Source organism: Eulemur rufifrons, chromosome 30 (genome assembly GCF_041146395.1).
Source record: "Eulemur rufifrons isolate Redbay chromosome 30, OSU_ERuf_1, whole genome shotgun sequence".
NCBI classification, from domain to species: domain Eukaryota; kingdom Metazoa; phylum Chordata; class Mammalia; order Primates; family Lemuridae; genus Eulemur; species Eulemur rufifrons.
In genome coordinates, this window is record NC_091012.1 from 79,057,354 (window position 1) to 79,072,754 (window position 15,401).

Consider the following 15,401-nt stretch of genomic DNA (forward strand, 5'->3'; position numbering starts at 1 on the left):
TGAGCTAAGGACAGTTTTTACATTTTTAAATGGTTGGGAAAAAATCAAGAGGGATACTATTTTGTGACACATGAAATGAAAATCATAAGAGATGCAAATTTTCATGGCCATAAATAAAGAATTATTGGAACAAAGCCACATTCATTCACTTCCATACTGTATATGGGTACTTTCCCACTACAACAGCAAGTTTGAGTAGTTGTTACAGAGACAATATATGTCACACAAAGTGAAAAATATTGACTATCTAGTCCTTTAGAGAAAAAGTTTGTAGACTCCTACTCTAATACAACGTTTCACACAATGTTCAGTTTAGAGTAGGCAATCAGAGTTTTCCCAAAATTCAATGAAGGTTGCATTCAAAAAGTACATAAATACATTGACTGCTTATACTTCCATGTTAAAGTGCATTTCCCATAGAAACATATATTAAATAGTGGCTAGATTCCCAAATTGCCAACAAAAGCCTATTTAAACCACAATTTATACATTTGAACTAAGGTTTTGCACATATTTTTCCAGTTGCCTCCAGTTTGCACATATTTTTACAGTTGAAATTAATCATTTCATTTTCCTTTTGCAGAAATACCTACACCTCTAGATTTTATCTCTAAATTGCTTCATTTAGTGCTGACTAGACCTATGGCATGCTTGTAGTTAGAAGAAACATCTAGACCCCTTTTATCCATGAATCATCCTGGGTGGATCGAATGTAGAATGACCCATCCTACACTCTAGTTTCTAATAACCTCCATCCTACCTCAATTATACACTAGAGATATGGTCACTGCTATGATTTAAATGTGTCCCCAATGCAACAGTGTTGGGAGATGAATACTAATAAGAGGTGATTAGGTCACAAGGAGTCTTCTCTCATGAATTGATTAATGTCAGTATCACAGGATTGGGTTAGTATCATGAAACTGGGCTTGTTTTAAAAGTGAGTTCAAACCCCCTCTTGCTCTCACGCCCTCTTGCCCTTCTGCCTTCTGCCATATGATGAGGCAGCACAAAGGCCCTTGCCAGATGCAAGCACTATGCTCTTGGCCTTCCCAGCCTCCAGAACCATGAGCCAAATAAATTTCTATTCTTTATAAATTATTTATTCTCAGATATTATGTTATAGCAATACATGACAGACTATGACAGTAACCCATCTTGAATAAGCCCTGACCACCAGCTGACAATCTCATGTTTTTCTAATCAAATGATTATACCAGTCTCTTTTAATTCTTAAACCACCTCCCCATCTCTCTTGCTCCCTTTCATCAGATGACTTGACTCACAATTAGCAGAGAAAATAGAAGCTATGAGATATGTGCTACAGTGACCTACTCTTATGCCCCACATTTGGTTGCAATATTCCTAGTAGTCCGTAAAAAGTTGATAAATTCAGTAAGTTGTAGAATTTATGTTTGCATGCTTTTGTAAAAAATAATTGTCCAAGGGAGAATTTATTCTCCTGAAGAGGAGATGAAAAAACAAAATGTTTGGCATAGCTTGAGCTAGCTCCTTAGTGACAAAGATTTTGTTTTGCTCATATTTTCAGTCCCATACAGTACCTTGTGCATAGTAAGAGATTAATTTTGTTCTTTAATTTTATAAATATGAAAAATTACATTTACCATTTTATAAAAGATACAGTCTATATGCATTGTGGAGTAATTTTAAAAATAAATGCACTAAATATGTTTTAATCTACCAAATCTCAAGAATATTGCATAAAACTTAGCTTAAAAATTATAGCTTACTTTAAAAGGATTATGCTATTGAGACTATAAGCAAAAAGCTGTCACATGACCTCCAAAAGTACTATTTGTGAAGTAGTACCACACAAGCACAAACTCAGAGGTATGTTGGGAAATCTGGATCATGAAAACTATATAATGCCTTTGTGTCATAACTTAAAAAACTGTGTTTTTTTCCCTAAGGAAAACAAGCATATCAAGAGAAAATGGGAAAATCAATATAGCTCTAGTGTTCACTCATATCTGTGATTTATCTTTTTTCACTTTGTTATGACAAAAGATATTTATTTTTATCTTAAAAAAATATAAGTTTCAAGCACTAGAATTTATAGTTAGAGAACAATAATTCTCTAGTCAATATTAATTGGTATTTATTTACAAGTAACCTATGAAAGTATAAGATACAATAATAAATTATCAATAACCACATTTAATTGACATATTTTGCGAGAGGCTTAAGATTATCCATGTTTTGGTTACTTATTTCTGAAATTCTGTCAAGGATATTTGAAAATGTATCTATTAATACATTGGAAAACATATATATGTATATGTGTGTGTGTGTATATATATATATATTTTTTTTTCTGGTTCAAAGTGAAGTCTGCTTTAGTCTGTTTCCACGATTTCTTTAAAACGAACATCTCTGAATTCTCCCCAAGTTCTTTATTTCTATCTCAGATGTTTTTATATTTGTCTTTATTAATTAAAAGTAAGATAGAATCAGATCAGGGTAATAATAATAGAGTAATGATAAAAATAATAGGTAATTTCATTTACTACTTACAATGTGAAATGGAATTATAATAATACTTTGAAATAGGATTAATACATTATGATAGGATTTAAACTGCGCAGAAATAGCCATAAAGGTTTTGATAATTAGTAAACTGCCACACCACATTCTTAGTACATTTGATGCTAATTAAGATGTAAAATACAGCATTTGGATTTAATTCCCATGAATATCCTTTAACAATGCATTTGTGCAAACTATATTAACTTTTAATAACCATCACTATGGGAATAAAAACTCTTGGCTGAATTCGTTAAAGTAGGATGCTTAATTTGCATTACATTAAAATCGTACATGTTATAATATTTGAACTGATGACTTAACACTTTTTTAAATTCAGCATAATATATAAATCTACCTTTGAGCTACTATAAAGAGCATTCCAATATATTTATACCAATGTCATCACATTTAAGCAAAAGAAATGCAGCCTAATTTGCCAAAATATCTTTTATGGAATTATTCATTGTATCTCATATCATAGAACATACTAGTTAACTATAATCTTCCAGGATGCAAGAAACAGAGTATAAACTGGGACTTCAGTAAGTTCAAAGATTGATAGAATGTAAGAATCAGAAAGGACCTTCGAGATCGGCATGTACCCTACAAAGCTTCTAGACAGGGTTTTTGATTTATATTTTCATATCATCCCTTAATGCGTAGAAGTAGTTGTCTAATTCATCACTTCAAAATATCTGGGTGCTGTGTAGAAGAAAGCAAGGAAAAAGGAGAGAGAGTGATACCAAGAGTGCACTGGGGATAATTCAAAACACTTTGAATTTTGGTATATGTCTGGGGCTACTAGATGTGTGACTCTGAACTCATCACTTAATCACTCTGAGTTTGAGTTTTTCTTTTGTGAAATGGGCATAATGATACCTCTCCTGGCCGAGTTTTAGGCTTATTGAAGATTAAATGAATTTATGAATGTATGTAAAATGTTTCCACAACTATAAAAATCTCTGCTATAAAAAGACCACAGTTACAGTTATTGATAGATAACCCCAAGGGCACTTTGTATTAAAAAATAAGAGAAGTATGTGCTAGCTGAGCAATGATTGGGAAAAGAAATTGCTGGAGAAAGTGTACCAAAATTGTTAAATAGGCACTTGGCCTCTGAAACTTAGAATCAGTTCATAACACAGTTTTTTTCACTAGGCTGACTTCTTCAGACTGTACTTATTATACACTTTAACTTTATTTCTAGAGGACAATTACTGTGGACTTAGCCCATACCCCTAGGGTGGCTTGTGCTTTGTAGAGATCTTTACAAAAATATATCTTCTGCCTGACTCCATCTTGTTCGTACATATAAAAATTGCTTTGGTAGAAAATTATATTTTGCTTTAGCTGAATACCCATCCTTCTCACTAAAGCAATGATTAATTTTATAACTGACAGTAGATGGAGAACAGTATTTATCTTTAGTCTTTTTTATCTTGGTTTTGAATTTTTCTTTACTTTAATGAAGGTCATGAAAAAAGCCCGAAATAAAGGTATGTATTTTGTCAAAGTTATAATTAAGATTCTCCATAAATGTTCTTCTTTCTCTGGATTTCATTCAGGTTTTCTTTCAATGGAATAATATTTTCATATGCTCTATATTTTCATGCTAAGATATTTATTCTACATAGTGCTTTTTCCGATTCCTACTTTTATAATAATTGATGCCAAACTGTAGGCAATTGATTATAATTATTGACATCTATGATGCACAAAGATATGACCTAGGGGTTCTGGGAAAGAGAAGCATGTCCTTAAGTGAGTATAATCCAGTTAGAAGAAAAAATTATTTGAAGCTTAGAATCCACTTACATTAAATTTGGTTGGGTATTAATATAGTTGCTGATACAAAGTCAGAACAACTTTTCCTTAGACCTTTATTAAATCATATGTCCTTGCCAATTCATTCAATTCTGTTATTGTTGGTCACTTCTGCCTCCAAAGTACCTTGTTACCCTGGGACAGTTTGTCTTCTCCCAAGTGACATCTAAAGATGTTGAATAAATTAAACTCATATTGAATAAACTAAAAGGCCTGAGATTCAATACAATAATACATTGACTTAACAAATAATTGTTAGGTGTATACTTATACCATACATTGTACTAAACACTGGGGAATAATCAGTAAATAATACAGACATATATTCTGCCCTAGTGAGCTTGAGTTCTAGTGGAGAAGATGGATAGTAAATAAATAATCTAAAATATAATTACAGATTGTAATAAGTGCTATGAAGAAAGCAAAGAAGAAAGATGCTGTTACAGAAAATGAGAGGTAGGGGTTACTTGAGATGGGATGGTTAAGAAAGACATCACTGAAGAGGTTAAATTTATGTTGAGACGCAAAAGAGTCAGATATGACATGTGAAACACCTGCAGGAGAAAAATGCAGCAACAATGTCTTTAGGTCCTAAGCAGGAGTTAGCCTAATGTGTTCTAGGAACTGAAAGAAAGCTAGAGTATAGGAAACAAAAGGTGGATCAGAAGAAATGAGGTTGGGAAACAAGCAGGAGCCATACCAAGCGAGCTTTGTAGGTCATAGTGAGGAGTTTGGATTTTATTCTAATTGTAATATAAAAGCCATTTTTAGACAGAGGACTGATCTGATTTATACTTTAAGCAGATTTTCTATTTGGATAATAGATCAGAGAAGATCAGGAATAGAAACATAGAAGCAAGGAGGCCATATAAGAGGCTACTTAGATAGTCCAAGATAGAAATGATAGTTGCTCAGACCATGTTAGTTTGTGGAAATAGAGATGAAAAGTTGTGGCGAGAGTGAAGATATATGTTTCAGAGGTAAATCCCACAAGACTTAGTGATGAATGAGATATGGGCTACAGAGTAAAGGAACCAAGGGAATCACCAAAGCCTTCTAGATTTCTGTCTTGATCAACAGGGTGAATAGTGCTCCCATTTACTTTAATGAGAAAGAAAGGCAAGAATAGGGAAAATATCAAGTACAATTTTTGATAAATTGGAGATGCCTATGAATCATCTAACTTGCTAAGTAGGCAGTTGCACATACAAATCATACTCAGATAACTTCGAGGTGGAGCTAGGGATTTGGATCTCATTAACATATAGATATCTAGAACTGAGAGAATGAATGATATCACCTCAGAGAGGAGCCAGCCACCAGCTTGAGTTAGGTTTCTTAGTAGTGTCTGTGGAGGTATGCTTGGAACAATTGACACTTGCAGTATTCTGATGATCATGCTACCATATAGACAAATTTTATTACTCTGCCAAAAACTATTGTCAAAATGTTTCATAAACAGTTCATGCTCATAGCTTAAAAAGTAGAAAAATTCACTTACCCAGTTTCATCAACATAATGCCAATAATCAGTTTCCTTTACTTTTTATTTTATTTTAGAGTTTATAAGTTAACATTTTCTTTTCTTATTTGACTGAACCAACCAGTAGTTTTGATGTTCTATAGCTACAAAAACACATTGATTTTAACTTACACCTCCTCAAAACCTAGACCTTAGAAGGTGGGTAGGTCAAATATTAAAAAAAGGAAGATCACACTCTCTATATTTTAATTTACAAGCTCTGCAAGCAAGTGACTGTGTTTTATGAAGTCTAATATGATTTAAACTCAGATACTTATGGATCCACATGATAACTAAGATATGCTCATGTCCTTTCCCACAAAAGTTCCCAGATTTATATTGACAACAATGGAAGTCATGTGTTTCCAGGGGAAGGCCAACATCTTTGGCATTTCCTGCATACCGTGGTTTGACAGGATAATATTCACTTTTGTTTTTTGTTTTAAAAAGAAGTTTAACAAGATCTAACTTTAAACAGCTGGCTTACCTCACTGAGGTGGCAAGATGGAGTTTTTTAAAATGCTGTTTTACAGTGATTTATTTATTCTTTTTATCATTAAAAGCTTTTCTCATTTTATAAATGTTTTAAATTTATATTACTTTGTCCATCTCAATACGTTTTAACATAATTTATCTCAGCATAATAGAGTGGAAAGAGCAAGGACTTTGGATATAGCAGACCTGGTTCCCTATGCGATACTAATGTTATCTCCATTTTACAGATGAGGGAACTAAATAACAAAGAAATTAAGTAAGTTATCCAATGTTACACTACTTGTAAGTGGCAAAGCCAGGACTTCAATCAGGGAAGTCTGACTTCGTAGTCGATGGTATTCATTGCGAGGCTCTACTGCCTCCAATTGGCTACTGTTGTGACTACCTCTGACAGGCCCTGAAGAAGGTAGCTCTTGCTTAAAGTCACATACCATCTCAGAAGATAAAATCATGACTTGATCCTACTCTCACCAATGCATTATCCCTATTCCAGTACTCTTTTCACAATATTAATATGCTTCCCATGGTAGTGGAAACCCATGTATGCAAAACACACTTTGTTTGAAAGTTTAAAATAAAAAAAGGAATTACATTTAATAGGCTAACCACTACAATGTCATGGGAGAGACTTAGATCCTTGTAGCTGAACAACTTAGCAGACTTAGTTACTCTCCTGAAATCGCCTGAGACCATCACTATGAAACCAAACTGTTAGAGCAACTCAAGGTCAGATTGCCATAGTGGGCATAGATATCAAAGTAATAATGGAATGGGGTACGAAGGGGACTGAGATGGAAACATAAAATAAGGTCTGGATATAAACCTGTAGTTAGGAAGAAAGCCCTTCAGGGCTTCACATACCCAAACTCACGTGAGCTCTTCTCCACCCTTCCTTCTTGGAATGCAGGTTCATTTCTTCCTGAATCCTATCAGGAAAAAAAAAAAAAAACAACTGAATACTCATCTTTGTCTTTCCACCAACACCCTTTCCAAACACACACACACCAACCTTTAAAAATATTGAAGGAGCATTCTTCCTGAAAATCTGCTCTGGAAACAATCACAACCACTTAAACCAAGCTTTCTAAGAGTTTCTCTGAATGGTTACTTTCATACTCTTGCTTTGAATAGTTTCAAAGTCTTTGAGACTTTTCTCAATGAGTATGACCATTTTCCTATCTTGCTGAATGCATCTTGATAAAATTCAAGATTCTAATAAAATCAACTCAAAAATAAATTGATACGCCCAGGCACGGTGGCTCATGCCTGTAATCCTAGCACTCTGGGAGGCCGAGGTGGGAGGATTGCTAGAGGTCAGGAGTTCAAGACCAGTCTGAGCAAGAGCAAGACCCCGTTTCTACTAAAAATAGAAAGAAATTATATGGACAGCTAAAATCATATATAGAAAAAATTAGCTGGGCATGGTGGCACATGCCTGTAGTCCCAGCTACTCGAGAGGCAGAGGCAGAAGGATTGCTTGAGCCCAGGAGTTTGAGGTTGCTATGAGGTAGGCTGATGCCACGACACTCACTCTAGCCCGGGCAACAGAGTAAGATTCTGTCTCAAACAAACAAACAAACAAACAATAAATAAATAAATAAATTGATACATGCCAAATGAAAGCCATTCTAAACAATAAAAGCAAAATATAACATTTCCATAAGCCTCATATAATTTGGTGCTTTTAGATCACTAATAAATGTCTGAATCTTTAAACACTCCATGCAATTGCTGGCTAACTTGTGTGATGGGAAAACATTATAAAATCTAAAAATGTTATTTACATTGACCTATATACCACAGCTATCAGACTTAACTATGGCAATATTACTGTTAACTGTTTTTACAATTCATCTAACTTTCTCTACTTTTCCGTGATTCTAAAGTGAATTGCACTGCTATTTTTAATTAAAAACACTGAACTTATAATTCACTGTCTTATAGTAAAATGTAATACTCCAAATTTCTTTCTCTCTGTCTTCCTCTCCACATGGCGGGGGGATTGTTTATGTGTGCATGTGTTCAGGAGTTTCTAACTATTGGTATCAAGACTGAGTGCTAATCTTTAAGTATTTACAAATATTTATAAAAATAGATTGCTTTCCCACATTCTGGAGAGTCATTGCCCTAAAAAAGAATATAGCTTTGGGTGTGAATGGAATTTTTGAAAGACTTGGAGTTGATGCCCAATTGCTACCTACACTATTCAGGCATTGTTGTATTGTCAGGAAATAAAGGAAAGATACACATCTTTCAGACTTCTATTTGTCTGAAACAGGAAAGGCAAATGTGGCATCAAGCACAAAAAATGGCCACACAAAATAAAGTGTTGACAACGTATGGAAATGCAAGTGTGCAGAGATTATGTTTATTTTTGTTATTTTTAAGAATATACATAAATAGAACTGTTAAATATGTCATTCTTACTAGGTGAATGTAGACAGCCTAAGCCTGTATCTATAACACAAAGTATTATATTTCCCCCACAGAATTTTATATCTCAACAAGGGAAGCATCTCTCTCAAACAAATATATTTTGCATTCCATTTAATGGAGTTGCACTGTATAAAACTACAAGTTGCATAATTTGATATTTCTACACCCTCAATGAATTAAAGTGCATGACACCATGCTGTTCCCACCCCCGTCGCCTATTTAAATTGCTATATTGCATTGTAGGTATCTTAGTTTTATTGTGATCTTACAAACCACAAACCATTTCCTAACCTTCTAAATGGGAAATTACAACAGGCAAGAAATCTCAGATAGGCTTGTAAGTTACACTTTTGAGAGTGCTTTGAGGCACAGTTAATACCTGTGAGGCTTTGAGCACATTACTTTTCAGAATTCAGTTTTTCCACCTATAAAATGGAGGCAGATAATATTATAGAATTGGTACAAGGGCCTGAATGGGAGAATACACATGAAAACTTTTGTCAACTCTAGGGCCCCAAATATAAGGGCCTATACCCTTCAACTAGTAATACTAGAAGGTATTATCACAGAATGAAACAGAAGCTATAAGAGGTTTCTAAAATGAGAAAATAGAACACGGATCATTAAATTATTCTTCACCAATTTTAATTAAGAATGAACTTAAAATTAGCATCATAATTATAGTAGTTGCTGCTCACTTATTAGCTGATTGGTATATAATCCTATGCCTAAATTCTCAATGGAAGTATAGTAATATTCTACTTGAGGTAATGTCTCATACCTCAGAAGAAGGTAAAATCGGACATTTGAAAAATGTAGAAACAGGCTCAGAAGTCATAAATTGGTCAAAGTTAGTGACAGAGCTATGACTATGATAATAGTATATGCTTTTATAGTACTTAATGGCTTACAAAACACTGAGATGCAATTTGTATTACAAAAGTTACACATGCCCTTACCACAATGTGAACAGTCATTCCTTATTCATGTAAAAATATTTATTTCTGGGCACTGAATATACAGCAATGAATAAGCCATGTATGGTGCTGCCCTTGTGAGCTGACATTCAAGTTCTAAAAGCCCAGAAACTCCTACAGTAAAATGAATAGGTCATCTTTAATCCTACCATTCCATCTCCTTAATATATCTATCGTCAAGAACTTGGCACCTCTTCTTCCATACCTTGTCTTTTCCTTATACAAACATATATGGACATGCAGATACTTGTTTAGGTTTTATACAGATATAGAATCACACTATACATCTTTTTATATAATTGGTTTTATTCACTTAACAAAACAACATGGGCATTCTTTCAAGTATTTACATATAAATTTACCTTTCCTTTTTATTACCTGCATCACATTCCATTGCCACTATATCATATATTATTGTATCATCTCCCTGTAAATAGAACTCAAAGTCACTTACAGTTTTATTATTGCAACAAACAACATGGAAATGGATAAGTCCCTTCCATAGAGGTAATTTTTTATTTTTTATTTATTTATTTATTTATTTTTTTTTTGAGACAGAGTCTCACTCTGTTGCCCAGGCTAGAGTGAGTGCCGTGGCGTCAGCCTAGCTCACAGCAACCTCAAACTCCTGAGCTTAAGCGATCCTCCTGTCTCAGCCTCCCGAGTAGCTGGGACTACAGGCATGCACCACCATGCCCGGCTAATTTTTTCTATATATATTTTTAGCTGTCCATATAATTTCTTTCTATTCTTAGTAGAGATGGGGTCTCGCTCTTGCTCAGGCTGGTCTCGAACTCCTGAGCTCAAACGATCCGCCCACCTCGGCCTCCCAGAGTGCTAGGATTACAGGCGTGAGCCACCACGCCCGGCCCATAGAGGTAATTTTTATTTCTTCAAATAAATTCCTAAATGTGGGATTGCTAGCTGAAAGGAAATGTAAATTTACAATTAAAAATATCAATGGATTACTAACATTGTTACCAATAATAGCAACAATGCTAATAATATTAGCTCACACTTACATAGGACTTACAATGCTCCAGAAACTATTGTAAGGAAATAATCAATACAAATATAATTCTATAATATGGGAGCCATCATCATCTCCATTTTTGTAGATGAAGAAATTGAATCAGAGGTATAGATTTGCTAAGTGGCCTAAGATTACACAGCTAGTTATTTTATTGATTTAATTTTTGACCTTTTATTATTATAGCTATTTAGCATTTTTTATATTTACTCTCTTCATTTCCTCTACTATGAATTGCTTATTTATGTTCCTTTTATTGTCCATTAGATTGATTGTTATATTCATAATATTTTGTAGGTGCCTATTATTTATTGCAAAAATATTTACAAATAAAACACTTTGTTTTGTGTTGTAATAATTTATTCATTTCTTCTCAGACTTATCACTTGTCTTTTGACTTGAATGATGTTCCCTTTTGCCAGACATAAATATTTAACAAAATTCTTTTTTATTTATGGCTTTTCTGATCCTTGTCTTAAGAAAGCCCTCTCCATCTAAGAATATACAGCTATTATCCTTTAATTACTTATAATATTTCATGTGATTCTTATAATCATGTATAATTCACATGTAATTATTGTATAAATGGTGTGATGTTAGGTTCTACTTTCATTTTCTGCTAATACATAGCTGGTAGTCCATAAATCATTTCTGAAAATGCCATCATTTCCTATGGCTTCTTTTAATAAATATGTAACTCTCTTTTTCACCCATTCTTTGATGTTCTGATATGGTATTGCCCACCCATTCTGTGAGTGTGGTTGATTATTATCCTTTTAATACAAAGGAAAGATAATACTTATATTTTTGAGTGCCATGGCTAATGAGAAAGGAAAGTGATATTTAAGTCCAGAGATTACACTACCTCCTTTTCAGCCACAAGAGAAGTGCTTTCTCTTCGCCTTCTTCTTAAATGGCCAGCTCTGGGATTAACTGGGTTCATTTGGAAATTCATTCTAATGATACCCTGATGCCAACAAAAGAATATGTGAAATCTGCTTTAAAACATATAAGAACCATAGGATACCTCTCTCAATTTCCTAAATCTCCTAAAATTTGTATACATTTATCTGATATAGAAACTCAAAAATACATGTTTTCTAAGTAGAAAGATTTGCTTAACAAATTTATTAAAATAGAAGGGGAAATATTTCACTTTTGTTGGTAAACTTCTCACATTGTGTAGTCAAAAACAGTGATGAATATTTTCTTCACACTATGCTGTCTGCAAGTCAGCTATGTTTGCTTTTAATTATACTCTCTATCACTTCTTTTTATCAACCATAAAAAATAGCAATTGTTGGCACTTCTGTTTCTTGTGGTATAGAATATAATACCTCAGAAAAAATGAGAATGATGAAGATAGTTTATGTACAAGATAAATATTATAGACATCATTAAAGAGTGAAAAATCAAACCACAACACTTAACAGGAAAAAGCTTTGCCAAGTAGATGGAATCAAGCAGAAGAGGCTTACAACTGCATTGAAAATTGTCTTATAAACTATAAGGTTTTTTATACCTGATCTTAAGGAAATGTTTAGACAAAATAAATAACTATAAAATATACATTTTAACTAATCAATGTGCTTCATATTTTATAAGGAGATTTTTTAAAAATAGGTTCGATTTTCTACATTTACAGGAACTTTATATGAAAATCTAAATGGAAGGCTTCCTGTGATGGTGGATGGAGGTGACCTCCTGGATTCGTGTTCCCAGAGATGAAGGCATGGATCTCGGCCTGCCACAATGCTAGAGGATCACTCCCCCACAAGAACAGCAGTGTGAATCCACGGAAAATCAGTGTGGGACACAGAAAGCAAGAAAAGACTGCAGTGAATGGGAAATAAGATTGCAAAAATCTGGAGAGTGCAGGATGGACAATAGAGAGTGGAGTGCAGGATTGCTGTACCCACCTCACCAGCGAGTGAGGTGGCTTCAGCCCCACCGGAAAGCAGCTTGTTTCCACACTGACCTCTACACCCACTCAATTAGGGATCTGCTTGAAGTCAGTGCAGAATCACCATAGGAGACATAGGGCTCTGTGGAGAGGAGACATTAGTGGGAAGCAGCTTGGACTCCTGGAGCTCTCCGCTGGGACGGTGTGTGGTGGGGGAGGGTCTGTTCTGGGCTACAGCGAAAGGAAGTGAGGAGATGGCCAAATTGCAGCTTTCACTTGGCGGCTCTCTAGCCTGGGGGCTACTGTGGGCTCCTGGGCTCGCTAGATCCCTGGCTCTGGAAACTGACAGACCATGAAAATTCACCCCCAGCGCCAGCGATCTGCAGGCGAAGACTCACCATTTTCGGGGTCCACAGCCTAGCCGCTGTGGAGCCATAGGGTGCAGGGTGTCTCCCTGGGCCACTCCCTCCCCTAGTCCCTGGATCCTCACTAGGAGCTCCACCCTTGTGTGAACACTGAGTGCTTCCCCAGTCCTGAGAGTGTGGAGTGTGGACCTTGCGGACATTGGGGCGGGGCAGACCATTGCCTGTGGGAGCTGCAGCAGCCGGGGCACTGAGCGAGCGAGAGCACCGCCCCCTGCCCCTAGCCAGTGTCTTTCACGCAGAAAGAGGCAGAAACCACCCCTGGAGAGGAAGAGACAAAAAAAAAAAAAAAGACACTTTTTGCCTGCAACCAGTGTGAATCCTGGCTGCTAATTGAAAGTCGAAAGCACAGTGACTTAACTCATCAATTCGGTCTTAGGTCAAATCAATCCTCTGGGGATGGACCCACCAGGAGCAGCATCCCAACTGAGGTACAAAAACTCTAAACAATACATAACAGGCTCCCCCTAGTGACAAAGGAAGCAAAACACCTAGACTACTACACAACCTAAGAAAAGAGTATGAGGCTTGCCACTATCCAGACTAAAGCTGAAAGACGAGATCTATCCATTGATCCAGATGGGAAGGTCTCAGTGAGAGAAATCGAGGAGTATAAAGAAGAAAATGGAAATCTCACCCCCAAAGAGGAATTCCAGCTCTCTACCAACAGACACAAACCAGATTCAAAATAGCAACATGTCACAGGAAGAATTTCAAATATGGATTATAAACAAGCTGAATAATATGCAAGAAAAAATGGATAACCAATACAAAGAAACCACAAAAAAAATCCAGGATTTGGAAGAAAAATTCACTAAAGAAATTGAAATATTGAAGAAAAATCAAACTGAACTCCTGGAAATGAAGAATTTATTCAGGGAGCTACAAAACACAGTGGAAAGTCTCAAGAGTAGGGTAGATCAAACAGAAGAAAGAACCTCAGAGATCGAAGATAACACTTTCCAATTAAATAAGTCAGTCACAGAGATAGAGCAAAGAAATAAGGGAAAAGATCAGAGTCTACAAGAAATGTGGGATTATGTGAAGAAGCCTAACGTGAGAGTTATCGGCATCCCTGAGGGTGAAGAAGATAATACACAAGGTTTGGATAAGCTATTTGAAGACATGATTGATGAAAATTTCCCAGGCCTTGCTAAAACTCTAGATATACAGGTACAAGAAGCTCAAAGAACCCTTGGGAGATTCATAGCAAATAGGAAAACACCACGTCATGAAGTCATCAGACTGACCAAAATATCCACTAAAGAGACCCTTCTTCGAGCTGTAAGGAGAAAGAAACAAGTAACATACAAAGGAAAGCCCATCAGAATTATGCCAGATTTCTCAACTGAAACCTTACAAGCAAGAAGAGGCTGGGGCCCCATTCTCACTCTTCTGAAACAGAATAATGCCCAGCCTAGAATCTTGTACCCAGCTAAGCTAAGTTTTGTATACAAAGGAGAAATTAAGACATTCTCAGATAAACAAAGACTGAGGGAAATAACCAAGACAAGACCAGCCCTCCAAGAAGTACTTAAAACAGAGCTACACAATGACCACCACAGGAAAACCCATGAATGTAAAACTACCCAAGAGCTAAAGATCAAATCATAGTTACCACAATGGCTCAAGAGAGAAAATATAGCAATGAAGTTCTACCCAACAAGATGAACAGAATTCTGTCCCACTTATCAGTTCTCTCAATAAATGTGAATGGCTTGAATTCCCCACTCAAGAGACATAGACTGGCCCAGTGGATAAAAAAATACAAACCAAGTATCTGCTGTCTTCAGGAAACCCATCTAACATGCAAAGATGCATTTAGACTGAAAATAAAAGGGTAGAAATCGATATTTCAGGCAAACAGAAGCCAAAAGGAAGCTGGCATGGCAGTTTTAATCTCCAATAACTTAGTTTTTAAACCAACAAAAGTAATGAAAGACAAAGATGGTTACTATATACTGGTGAACGGCACAATTCAACAAGAATACATAGCTATAGTTAATATATATGCACCTAACTTAGGTACACCCATATTCATAAAGCAAACCCTACTTGATCTGAACCAAATGATAGATAACAATACAATAGCCAGAGACTTTAAAACACCGCTGATAGTACAGGACAAATACTCTAAACAGAAAGTAAACAAAGAAATGATGGACTTAAATAGAATGCTAGAACAAATGGGCCTGACTGACATCTACAGGACATTCTACCCAAAATCCACTGAATATATGTTCTTC